We start from the raw sequence: 13,426 nt of genomic DNA on the forward strand, positions 1-13,426 counted from the left end.
AAGAATGGAGATAGGCAACAAGAAGATGTTGTATCTGGGCTAAAAGTAATGAGTCCCATAGTACATAGAGTCCATGCGCTTTTTCTTTTTCTTTTTTTTTTCTATTGTTTATCATCAAACTTGAACTCACGACCCTGTCATCAAGACCTGAACTGAGATCAAGAGTTGGATGCCTAACTGTCTGAGCCACCCAGGCATCCCTATTTTTTGTTTTTTAAAAGACATATATGACCACATAAAGTATCCTATTATTGTTTTATTTTTCCTTAATATTTAAGTTCAATTACTTGATTGTAATAAAAAAAATTATGGCTAATTGATGTAACTGGTAAAATGGATTTCAGTTATTTATTACCATGATAGACTTCTTACAAATACTTCTCAACACAGAATGGTCAAGCTTTGAGATTTGTGGCCTTACCCTTGCATTGTATGTATACAAATATGGTGATTCAGATCAAAGGTTGAGCAAATGTTTAGTAGTGGGGGCAGGACCTCAGGTGGAAAGATCACAAGGCCAAGTACCCTTTGTATTTGCCCAGCATTAAGCCTGGTGGTTATTGTTGAGATAATGGACTGACTCAAAAAGCAATATGCACCATCTATATGTCAGTATTCAAGTATGCAAATATGAACAATCTTACACTACTTAGGCTGGTATTCCAGATTCTCTACCATCTGATATCCACTTACTTCTAACTTTCTACTTAAGTTTCCTGCTCTAGTCATGGTTTTGTACCCAATGCCTCATAAACCCAACTTGTATATCCATAGATGGTCATATACCCACACTGTTGTTTATACCAATTCCTCTTCCTACTGGTCATTAACATTTCAGCTATCCTTCAAGAGTGAGATAAAATTTTATCTCCTTTGTGAACCAGCCAGCCAGAAATACTATTCCCTCCTTCTAATCTCCTTCTTCCTTCCATGACAAAATGATAACATTTATTAAGGGTTGGTGGTTGGCACAAATTTTGTTTTGTTTTGCATTTTTCTATATTGAAAAAAAAAAAGTGTACAGCGAGTTAAGGAACTCCCAACTCCAAGCTCACACTGACAAAACTTGTTGTCTAACCCAGAACAAGTCACTTAACCTCTATGACACTCAAGATTTTTTTTTTTTTTTACTTATAAAATAGAGAGAATAATATTTATTCTACTTCTCTTGCAAGGTAGTTTTGGATTAAATGAGGTAACACAAAAAAGCCCTTTGAAAAATATAAAGAACTACATGAATGTAAGACATATTATTGTCATCAGTATACAAAACCACAAAGAATCCCACAAAGTGCTAATGCTGTATATATTCTGCAAAGCACTTAGCTGTAGTCTGCATTTAATAAATGAGAGCTCACATACGCGAATTGTTCCACAGTTAAGACAGACTGGCAGGAATAGCAGTTAGAGACGGGAGGCTGGTTAAGAGGTTACTACCTGTATTGATAGAGAAGCTATTAAAAGCAGAATATGATTTTTAACATCTCCAGGACCATGATAGAAATGAATAAAATTTTGTGCGCTTTATCATTTGTGACCCAGAAAAGAGAACCCTGAAGGCATGAAAAGTCTTAAAATAAATTATTTGTGCGCAAAAGGAGGCAACATATCCCACGGATTTGACAATTTCAGTTTCTCCATTAAAGGGTACAAATAGGAGATGAGGTCACTTAAGCAAAATGCTCCCTGATTTGTTAAAGCCCTTCCTGACTAGAAATTAATAAGTCTGAATTCATTTTTGTGACTCACAACTAGCTTAGGGTCTAATCTTTCCTTCTTGGTTGGTGGAGGAAGGTAGAATTTACCTGGATGGGTCTGGGGGTATGGTCTGGGAAGTGGCCAGAGCTGGCCTTTAGTCACCCATCATGGAGCCAAGGGAACAGTTTCAAAGCCAGAGGAAGCTGCAGGTGGCAGGAGTGGGGGAAACAAGAAGAGACAATGACTCATGGCTAGGTGGTAGTGAGTTACCTAGAGGTCTGATAATTTAACTAGCAGACATTTCCTGAGGCAAAGTAGAGAGTTTTTATTTTTATTTTTTTTATTTATTTATTTAGACAGACAGAGAGCACTAGTACGCAGAGAGGCAGGCAGAGAGAGAGGAAGGGAAGCAGGCTCCCCGCCAAAGCAGAGAGCCCAATGCGGGGCTCAATCCCAGGACCCTGAGATCACGACCTGAGCTGAAGGCAGGGGATTAATCCACTGAGCCACCAGACGCCCAGTAGGGAGTATTTTTATAAATTGCCTGTATCTCACGCTTTCCCAATGGTTGGGAAAGAGCTTTTAAGTTTTTCTAGTTATAAGGACATTGAATGAACAAGAGAATGATCTATTTATTGCCTTAGAACTAAATGTTGTTATATTTTGGCTCAGTAAATACCATATGAAAGAGAGAGGATAGTGAGTGTGAAGAGTTTAGACCCTAGGCCAGACTGCTTGTGTTCAATTCCTGTCTCTGCCATGGATTAACTAATTAATGTGACCTTGAACAAGTTATTCAGCCTCTCTAGGCCTCAGTTTTCCCATCTGTAAAACAGAAATAACAATTCTGGGGTGCCTGGGGGGGGCTCAGGCAGTTAAACTTTTCACTCTTGGTTTCGGCTCAGGTCATAATCTCAGGATCCTGGGATGAAGCCCCTTCTGGGGCTCCCTGCTCAGTAGGAGTATAATTACCCCTCTCCCTCTGCCCCTCCCTCTGCTTACATGCATGCATGCACACACTCTCCAATCTCTCTGTCTAAAATAAATAAATACATCTTTTAAAAAAAATAAATAATAATTCCTACTGCACAGGGTAAAGACTAAAGGAAATAATAAAAGCCATCAGTGCACCTTGCATAATGCATGGTAGAAAGAGAGTCCTCAGGAATTGTTAACCATTATTACTGGATAGTTAATAGATTATAGTAGCAGAATAACAGAAGCAGGCAAAGTCTTTTCTTGTATTTCTTGTCTAGCTATGTCTAGCTGTTTAAAGAAATGCTAAGGACTGAAGCATCCTAAGGGTTTCTTTTCTAGTTTTATTGAGCTAAAACTGACATATAACATTGTATAAGTTTAACATGCACAATGTAATGACTTGATACATGTGTATATTGAGAAATGTTTACCAAAATAAGGTTAGTTAACATACCCTTTATCTTGCATAATTACCATTTTGTTGTTATAGTGAGAACATTAAAACTTTACTCTCACATCATTTTTCAAGTGTACAATGTAATATTTTTAACTGTAGTCACAGTGCTGTAAGGGATTTTGAGAACTAGTGCCTTGCTACTCCAAGTATGCTCCACAGACCAGTAGCTTTGGCACCTCCTGTGAGCTTATTAGAAATGCAGAATTTTTAGCCTCACCAGCCAGACCTACTGAAATCAGAATCTGCATTTTAACAAGGGCCCTGGTGATTCTTGTCTTGATTGAACCTTGTAAAGTACCACCTAGAACAATGACACAAATGGGGCTTTTTGGAAGGAAGTCAGGGGGTGGGGGAGGGAGATAGAAAGGAAGAAAAGAAGAGGAAGGAAGGAAGGGGGGGTAGGGGGAAAGGGAAAAGGAAAGGAAAAGAAAAGGAAAGGAAAGAGAAGTCATACGCTGGTAAGCGCTTTGAGACTCCTGATTGGTCCCAATATATTAGAACAAAACATCGGAGTAAAAGGCTAGGATAAGGATGAGATGTAAACAAGCACAGTCAAGACTGCAGTGAGGTTATGATAAGATTTGGTTAAGGTCGATATGAAACATTGAGACCTAAAGAGGATATAGCTTGCTAGAAAAATTTTTTGGGGGGACGCCTGGGTGGCTCAGTTGGTTGGGCGGCTGCCTTTGGCTCGGGTCATGATCCCAGCGTCCTGGGATCGAGTCCCACATGGGGCTCCTTGCTCGGCGGGGAGCCTGCTTCTCCCTCTGCCTCTGCCTGCCATTCTGTCTGCCTGTGCTCGCTCGCTCTCCCTCTCTCTCTGACAAATAAATAAATAAAATCTTAAAAAAAAATTTTTTTTTGAAGCCCACTTTCTTTATTATATTTAAAAAATGTATAAATAGAACAAAAAGTAAATTAAATATTTTCATATTTGGTTATACAACTATCTACTTTTTAAAAATCAACTTTACTATTCAAACAATGGACAGTCGCTGACATTTCAGGGATTGGGAAAAAGATAAAACCAAAAATACCTCCAAACTTTTCTTCTACCATATTTACTGTACACTGTGTATAGCTGTGTTCATAGAGACAGCTTCTTTTATTTCTCTACTGCTGAGGAATTCACTTGTATATAAAATTGAACCTGCCCAAAAGCTGAGGGAGACTAAAAGTGATGAGTCCTTACCCTGGGGCACCATCCTACAATTCACGCAATAGAGCAGCTACCAGCTTATAATTTTTAGGGTCTGCAAACAAGGTTTCTTCCGGAAGTTGAACTAAAAACAACTTATTATGTTCTTTAGGTTGTGTAATATGTGCAGAAATGCATGGATATTGAGGAGGTTCAAAATTTGGGCTCTGCCATCAACCAATGTAATCATCAATGATCTTGACAGCCTGGTGTCGCCCCGTGAAGCCCTTTAGTCTTTCAACTTCTTTGCCCAGGTGAAGTTCACCACTTAACTTGGTAAAATAAAGTTGTTCTCATCTGTAGCAGTAATGCTTCATCCAGCAGTCCTCATGCACAATCAGAACTCCTTCTATGACCCTCCTCTTTCCAATTTTATAAAATTCCTCACTCGTGCAATGAAATCTAGCTGCAACAGCTCTATCCTTATAAAGGGAATTTTTTATACCAAAAGTATAATTAGTAAGAAAGTGCAAATTGATGATGCAACCCAGGGTGAGGTGTTTGATCAGCTGGATATACTTGTGGCCAAAATTATTGACACCCTCACCTCCTCTGGCCCTTTCTCTCTGCTTGGGGCCAGGGAGTCTACAATTGGGAAGCCCATGAACATGCTGGTAATTGCAGTCATTGGTGGTGAGCTAAAAGGGGTAGGCCCAGAAACTTTCCCTGTGCTGGGAGTGGTATTCTGCATTCTGCTCAGCAATAGCCACCTTCATTAATATAAGGGCATCAGTAATGTTTGATTATAGTGGATGCTCATCAAATATTTATTGATTTATTGAAGGACTTTTGCCTGACCCAGTAACCGAGGTCAAAATGTTAAATCAAAAAGCTACTAAATGGGCATAAGCAATACATTTTTTTCTGCTAATCTGAAAGTATTTTTTTTTCCTGATAATCCTTTTTTTTTTTTTTTTTTTAAAGAAACAGTGAAATCTCCATACTATAGTACATGCTGTTTACTCCCTTTGGCACTTAATGACATTCGTTTGCATTTTTAAAAAATACTTTATTTTTGAATAAGAGAGAGAGTGAACATAAGCAGGGGGATGGTGGACAGAGGGAGAAGCAGGTGGCAGGCAGAAGAAGCAGACATCCTGCTCAGCAAGGAGCCCAACATGGGACTCCATCTCAGGACCCTACCATCATGACCTGAGCCAAAGGCAGCCACTTAACCAGCTGAGCCACCCAGGTGTCCCTTGTTTTCATTTTTTTTTTTAAGATTTTATTTATTTATTTGAGAGAGAGAGAGAGAGAGACAGAATGAGAGAGCATGAGAGAGGAGGTCAGAGGGAGAAGCAGACTCCCCATGGAGTTGGGAGCCTGATGCGGGACCCCATCCCAGGACTCCAGGATCATGACCCGAGCCAAAGGCAGTTGCCCAACCAACTGAGCCACCCAGGTGCCCTTGTTTTCATTTTTTTAAAAAAATTACTTTTTGTGGTTGTATTTATCTTGTGTCTCCAGGTGGATAGCAAACTCTTAGAAGGTGGGAAAGTTATATTCTTGGTAGTTCCTCAACATCTAGCAAAATACTATAAACATATATTAAGTTCAAATATTTGTAGAATTAAATAAATATACATCTAAAAGAAAATAATTTTACATTGGTGTGGCTTATGATAGGAGTTTGTATTGATAGGAAAAAGGATTTCACTTTACTGAATATTTACTTTTAGGTATTCTGTTAAGTGCTTTACTTATGAGGTCTTTTAATTCTCTTAACATTATGAAGTAGCTGCCTTCATCCCTTACTTTACAGAGTGGAGCTCAGAAGAGTCAAATGACTATCTCATGGTCACACTAATAGGCATGTTAAAAGTGAGATTCAAAGATATTGGGCACATATACTATTCCTCTTCTTAAATAAGAAGTAGGTGGGATTCTAAGTTTACATTCTCTATTTCCCATGTGGGGAACTCATAGGAAAGACACCACTAGCATTAGACCCTAGATGAAAAGATCAGAGAAAACTAGAACTCTCTTGGGAGAGCCTGTGAAGACATTTTATTTTCCTCAGGTTTTTTTTTTTTTTTTTTTTTTTTTTTAATTTGGGTTACTTATGACCAGTCACTATGGGCTTTGGGTGTTTACAAAGCCTTTGAAGCCAAGACACAGCTTCCAAATGACATTACATTAACGTTATAAAAAAATGGCCCTATTTCATATTAGCTAGTGAGATCAGGTTGAGGCTCATGCTTTGAACTCTACTTTTTAAAAAATCCTTTCCTGACTCTCTCCCAGCTTTGATCTCTTACTCTCTCTCTAGCATGTTCTGGTATTTATTACATATTTGATATAGACATATACTAGACTTATATCACTAGATACATGGAGAACCCAGATGTCAGCTTTGGTCTAGGTTGGCCTATATTCCTGTTCCACGCCCTACATAAAATACATTGCCCTCCACCAAGATTTTCAAGAGTTCAAGGGTAGGTTATGTTATCAAGGTCAGTGTCAAGCTCTAGCTTCTTATCTCCTCTGAATTCCAGATTTTCCATCTTGTGTTTTCTCCTGGTTTATTTCCACTATGGCCTCTATCCAAGCCTGGATCTTAGTCTATTTTTCTCATTTTCACAAAAATAGCAGTTTTTTGTTTGTCTTCTGCATTTTGTAGACTTTATGGGAAGTTTAGGGAGAAGAGGGGAGTTGTATATCCTAGCAAATCAAAATCTTAGAATCAAATATTAGGCTGCTTCTCATCAAAGGTCCTTCTCACACTTCTGTAAGTTGCTGAGCCATTCTCTCTCTTCTTCCTTCTAACTTCTCTCTGCCCCATCCCAACAAAATCTAGTATCCACCCCTCCCTGCACTTTCTTATGTAAAAAACAAAAAACAAAAAACAAAAAATCCACTCTTATGTATCCATATTTCCAAATTCAGGTCTTGGCCCTTCTTTGCAAAGCTGAACACTCTCCACAGAGCTTTTTAATTACTAGATTCTTTTGGAGAAAGCAGGTACTTCTATTTTCAGTTATTTATTTATTTTTAGTTACTTATTAATACAAACACAAGTTTTCACTCCTTATTTACAGGCAAATTCCCTTAAGTTTAAGGACAGAATTTTCCTTCTTTGCTACTACTAGAGAAAATTTAGAAGTTCGTTTGTTCATACTTGTTTGGCTGAATAGACAGATAAGAAAGAGAAGTAGGATTAGATGTGAAGTGGGGAAGGAAACAGAAAGAGAAACTGGATGGTCTCATCCCTTGTTACATGGCTGAGTCTGGAGGCCCTATCTAAAAGTGTCCTTCATGTTTGGGTGAGGGTTACCTGTAGCTTAACTCCTTTTCTGCTCAAAATGCTTCTTGCTACCTCTCTTGTTGGATTCCTATCTTTTCAAGTTAGTTTCTGTCATCCTTCCTGTTAAATGTTTCACATTTTAGATATGATTATCTCTTTTTCTATGAGAAAGTGGAAATCTGAAGATCCAGAATTGGAGGCCAGAGAGTCAGCTGAATCAAAGTGGACTAGAAATTAAGTTTTGAAGTCAGGGAATGTAGCTGAGAATTTAAAAATGAAATAAACAAGGAAATGCAAAGTGATAACCTGGGTGGAAAGAAGAGGTCAACATTATGGGCTCCAATCCATTTTTAGAGCTATTGTTTTTCATAGGTTTGTTTTGCTTTGTTTTTGGTTATGAGCTGGACAAAAGGTATTTATGTTCTAGCTGAGAGAGTACAGAGTAGGATAAGTATTGGTCACCCTTTATTTTGAAGAATATAGATGAAAAAATGTTTATTAAAAGCAAACTATGGGGGTGCCTGGATGGCTAAGTCATTTAAGCCACTGCCTTCAGCTCAGGTCATATTCTCAGGGTCCTGGGATTGAGCCCCATATCTGGCTCTCTGCTTAGTGGGAAGCCTGCTTCCCTGACTCTCTCTCTGCCTGCCTCTCTGCCTACTTGTGTTCTCTCTCTGTCAAATAAATAAATAAAATCTTAAAAAAAAAAAAAAAGCAAAGAAAAAAAAGCCAACCATGTCCTAGAAGTTATGTGAGATTTTTACTCTTTTTAACACAAAAAATATGCATACTTATTTAAAAAGTTTAAACAGATCATATAGATTATATGTGCATGCACGTGCACACACACATACACAACAGAAATATGAAGCAAAAAGTTCTTCATCTAAGTACCCTTCTTCTATCCCAATCAGTTTCCCTTATGCAGAGCCTCCACTGTGAACAACAATGTTACTATTTCTAAGACTCAGGATATTCCATTTGTTTGATGCTAGAAGGGATACATTTTTCTTTTCTGATCACTGGAGGGGGACTTGTCTTGTTCTTTCATGAAATAATCTTCTCAAAGTTTCCTTTACTCATGACGTGTTTTCAGACAACAAATGTACTCAAATTCACATCTTTGGGCAGTCCTTAATATATGAAAATTGTGCATGGTCTTCTGTGCTATTTTGTTTGTTGTGACATTGCAGGTTCTATATGGGTGGAACCAGGCTATTTCATGCCGTGCTGTTTACAAAGGGAAATACTGGGATCATGGGAAGCTATTTTACAGGTCAACCAAGCCATAGCATATAAGCGCTACTCTACTGGTGTCTTATTATGAGCTACTGACATAGAATAAAAGAAGTGATTCTTTTAATGAAGATGAAATGCATGGTTCATTGAAGGAAGCAGAAATGTCACTTGCTACTTTCAAAACTGGACCATTTGGTTGAACATTTGTGTTGCTTTATTTGCTGCTTATAAAAAGATTTAGATAGGTCTTGCAAAGTCCTTACTGAATTTGGGGGTGTCACTATAGAAGAAGAAAGTTAAACAAGCAAACAAAAAGCAAAATAAAACTTAAGAGACAAATTTATATCTAGAAGTCTTTGTGATTTCAAGAATGGTCAAGCAGGTAACATAGTTGGTAGGGGAAGCAAGTAAACCTGGACTAAGAGACAAAGAAGAGCTAATTGTGCAGAACCCCAAGCCATAAAGCTGTTATTCAATCTCTACAGTCTTCATGTACTACTCCCTGCTTTCCACCAAGTGGTTTGTTAATGCCTAATTGGAAGCTTTGGATTTCAGTATTTCTTATAAAGCAACCAAGAAACTATGGATAACATAATTGTACTTTACCTCCATCCTTCCTAGAGATAAAAGAAATTGATTTATATCATATGAGTGAATTAAGTTTACTAGATGCTAAGCTTCTTTTTTTTTTTTTTTTAAGATTTTATTTTATTTATCTGACAGGGAGAGATAGATCACAAGTAGGCAGAGCAGCAGGCAGAGAGAGAGGGGGAAACAGTCTCCCCACTGAGCAGATAGCCCAATGTGGAGCTCAGTCCCAGGACCCTGAGATCATGACCTGAGCTGAAGGCAGAGGCTTTAACTCACTGAGCCACGCAGGCACCCCTAGATGCTAAGCTTCTTGAGTAAGGACTTTGGGCTTTATTTATTCTTCTTCTTTTTTTTTTTTTTTTAATTCACCTCACACCTAGCACAGTGATGGGCCCCAGATAGACAATAACATAAAGAAGACTGACTGACCATTTGATTAATATGGATTGAGAACTACTCAAAAGTAAGCAAATTCACATTAATCTGAGATTGTTTAGGAGGGTGCTATATGAAGTCTGTGGAAAGAGCCAAATGACCATTCAAACACTTCTTTCATCAAAAGAGTATACTAGTCAATCTAAATATTATGAGAAACTGTGTAATAGGAGGAAACAATCATAAAATGACCCTTTTCCAATTGCTTCAGAGACAAGCAAATTAACACTTTGTCACAGAGCCATTTATTTTAATTGTTCTCTCCTAGGTAATATCAAAAAGTCAACATGGGTAGAGGAAACAGAAAAAAACAAAACAAAACAATTTGTTCCTCATTAAATGTTAGAAAAGTCCAAGATAAACCTATTTAAAATTGATCTGATAAGCCCTGAGAACCGTGATGCACTGATGTGTTTTCCTCGGCTAATGGTCTTCAGCTAATATTTATCCATTGCTTTGAGTAACCATTAATCTCTTGTGTTGAGAAACTCCACAAATGCAATTTCTAGGGCATTTAACCTTTCCATGTCTGCTGTCTCTTGAGTTTGGGTGACTCAGTTGTGGTGTATACTCAATTTCATTTAGTTTTCTTGGGTCCCAGTTGCCAAGATAATAGCACCAATTTCATTTAAAATTAGTCTTTCTTCTTCTACAACACAGCGATATGTTCCTGAGGAGTAGTGAAGTTAAATTTATTTTGCCTTCCCATACTTACATTCTTATCCATTACTACCTTTTCTTCCCTGCAATGCATTCCCTGCTATTTTCTCCTCTGTAATTTGACATCAGGAATGGCCATACAGGAAACAGCTGAGCAGTGTAAATGCCTTTCTAGTGATCTCAAAGCTTCACCACAAGCTTAATAATATTAATGTCCTTGGTTCAATCTTTAGTTGTTATATTTTTACTTTTAATTTTTTTAGTTTATTGCTGTTGAAAAATTCTCATCAGCTTAAATGTGTAGCCAACTTAAGTTCACTTTTTAACCTGAGGATGTCCGTGCCACCCTTTCCCTCCTCCCTCTCCTCTTTCCTTCCTCCAGTTACCCTAGTCTGGGTCTGACAAGAAAAGCTCCTGAAAAAATGACCACGGCTCTGAACAAAGCCTGTTGTTGCAGGTAACTGTTGAAATATCAAGGGTATTGCGTCCTCCATTACTTAAGCTCTCATTTGTGGTTTTCATGGTTTTGAGGAATGTTTATGGCTGACAGTCCCTTCTTTACAGCTCTATCCTTCAAGCTCCGGCTGATACTGCTGAGAATGACCGCTTGAGTGACTGATAAAATGTCAAGATGCCATTATTTCCAAGAGAGTGTTTGGGAGCAATAAGATCTGTTTCAATTTATCTCATCCACCTGAATTTAAGTCTTCAGGTTTAACTTTGTTGGCTGCTACAACCAAATTGTCTCTGGGTTTTTGAGAGAACAGCCATCATGGAATGCAGAGAGGGTTATAATGATGGTCACGCCATGACATTTGTGTTGTATTTCACTGTGCACATTGGTGCAATATTTTGGACTTAATTAATACTCTCCAGGAACCTCAGTTTATGGATAGCAATAACCATATTTTAGATCATGTGAAATACTGCAACAAAAATTCAATTCATAAGGCAGATGGCAAAGCCTGGTTTGAAGAACAACAAAACAGGAAGATTTACAGTGAGTTTCAGAACTCTTCAACTGGAATCCAGCCGCTGCCAAAGCTCTGTTATTTCACTGGAGGGTAACAATCTGTGAGGGTCATTAGTGTCCTCATAAAAACTGAGATTAAAAAGTAGTCAAATGAAATGAATAAATAGTTCAGGCTTTTTCTCTGCAATAGAAGTGGAGTTGTTTAAAAAGCAAGGTTTACAAATGTTTAAAAAAATCATTCTGTAGTCATTTGTTTTCAACCTGGAATTTGCTGAAGTAATAATCTTTAATGGAATGAGAAGGATCTTGTTATAATCTTAAGTAAGCAGCATATAAGAAAACATTTCAGAAGCAGGCATCTTTTCTCTCTGTCTCTTTCCTTCAGACCTAAGAACTCAATGTGGAAGCAGTTACGATGGAGAAGAAATGCTAATGAACAGAATGTCAATAACCCAACTGCCTAGTTGCCTTGGTGTTTCTGATTTTGGCACTGCCACAAGCACCATAAAAAATAAAGTATGGTTCATATAGGTTTTAATCAGATGAAGCACAAAGTTCATAAATAGTTTAGATTCCTTTTAAGTTTTCTGAGACAAGCTAAGGAAGACTACTGAGGTAGAGATTTGACCACCCACAGACTCAGCAAGCACTTTGCCACTGCCTAAGGGCTAAAGAACATGGTACAGTGAAATACATTTTTAAAAATTATTACAGTAAGTGAAAGCCAGGGAACACCATAGGATTTTAATTATTTCAGGATGGATTTCTATGATTGCTTTTGTGTGTGTGTGTGTGTGTGTGTGTGTGTGCACACATGGAATTTGGAGCAGTTATTCACATTAATATTTTTTCTATTCTAAAAATCACAATTCTGTTTAGTTGTAATAAAATTTAGTGGAAGGGGAGGTGAAAGTGGGATAGAACAATGATTTAAATTTCTACTTTTGGAAGCCAGAGATTTTGGATGAATCTGAAAAGTATAGTTATTAAGTAGTTATACATAAGACAACCAGAAATTTCTTAGGCAAGCACCTGTTGCATCTCATCAACTCTATTGTGGACCATTATACTTTTAACCACTACCCCTGACCAACTGGCCAAGGCAATACAAGTACCTTTGGAGAGTCAGATATTCAGATGTTATTCCTATAAAACTGCCATTTGAATGTGTGTACCCTAGACCAGAGCGCCCCCTTGATGTGTACCTTGCCAACACTGAAATACCGTGAATGTGATATAGGTGTGCCAAGATATTGATCCCACAGCCTTCTTGGTGGTCAGCTAGCCTGAGGTGCCCCCAGATGATTGCCTTTAGCTATGATTGGCCTTTACAGATAATCCCATTGTTTCATAAAAATGTGTTCACTTTCGATGTCATCACATATACATAGTTGGCAAGTGCTACTCTAGACCTCAGTTTCTTATGAAATGAGAGGGATTGGACAAATTCATTCCCATGGTCCATTCCATCCCTATAATTCTGTGAGCATATATCAACCTGCAGTTAAAATACCCAGAACTCCCTGTTCCTTTAGCCATAGTTCCCTCAGCCACAGAGGCTCATAAAAATTGAATTAAAAAACATGGAAAAATGTGGTAGAGTATATTTCATGTGCTGGAAATCTGCTACCTGATTTTTATTATACTCTGTGCACAAGAGGCAATCCTTGTTTTTGTGGTTGCAAAGGAGCCCAAGGAACTATAACATGAGCTATTATTTAAAAGTACTGTTATATTAAAAGACCTGTGACATACCTCTGTGATCCATCCAGTCCTCTGCCTCTTCTATCTGATTTGTTGTTTTTGGCCATCCCGAGTGGTTAGCTAGATGAGCTCCCAAATTCTATGCAGAGAAGGACCTGGAAGGAGAAAAAATAAGTATTTGCCCATTTCATTTGTCACTCTGGTGAGCACATGAGGAAAAAGAGGAAGACAATGGAACTGGCTGACCCC

General features: G+C 38.0%; 1 pseudogene; it reads right to left on the bottom strand.

Moving 5' to 3' along the window:
- Nucleotides 1-4,261: 4,261 nt before the first annotated feature.
- On the bottom strand, nucleotides 4,262-13,284 carry LOC116571474 (annotated as a pseudogene).
- Between the last annotated feature and the right edge of the window lie 142 nt (nucleotides 13,285-13,426).

Source organism: Mustela erminea, chromosome 13, assembly GCF_009829155.1.
Source record: "Mustela erminea isolate mMusErm1 chromosome 13, mMusErm1.Pri, whole genome shotgun sequence".
Lineage (NCBI taxonomy): Eukaryota > Metazoa > Chordata > Mammalia > Carnivora > Mustelidae > Mustela > Mustela erminea.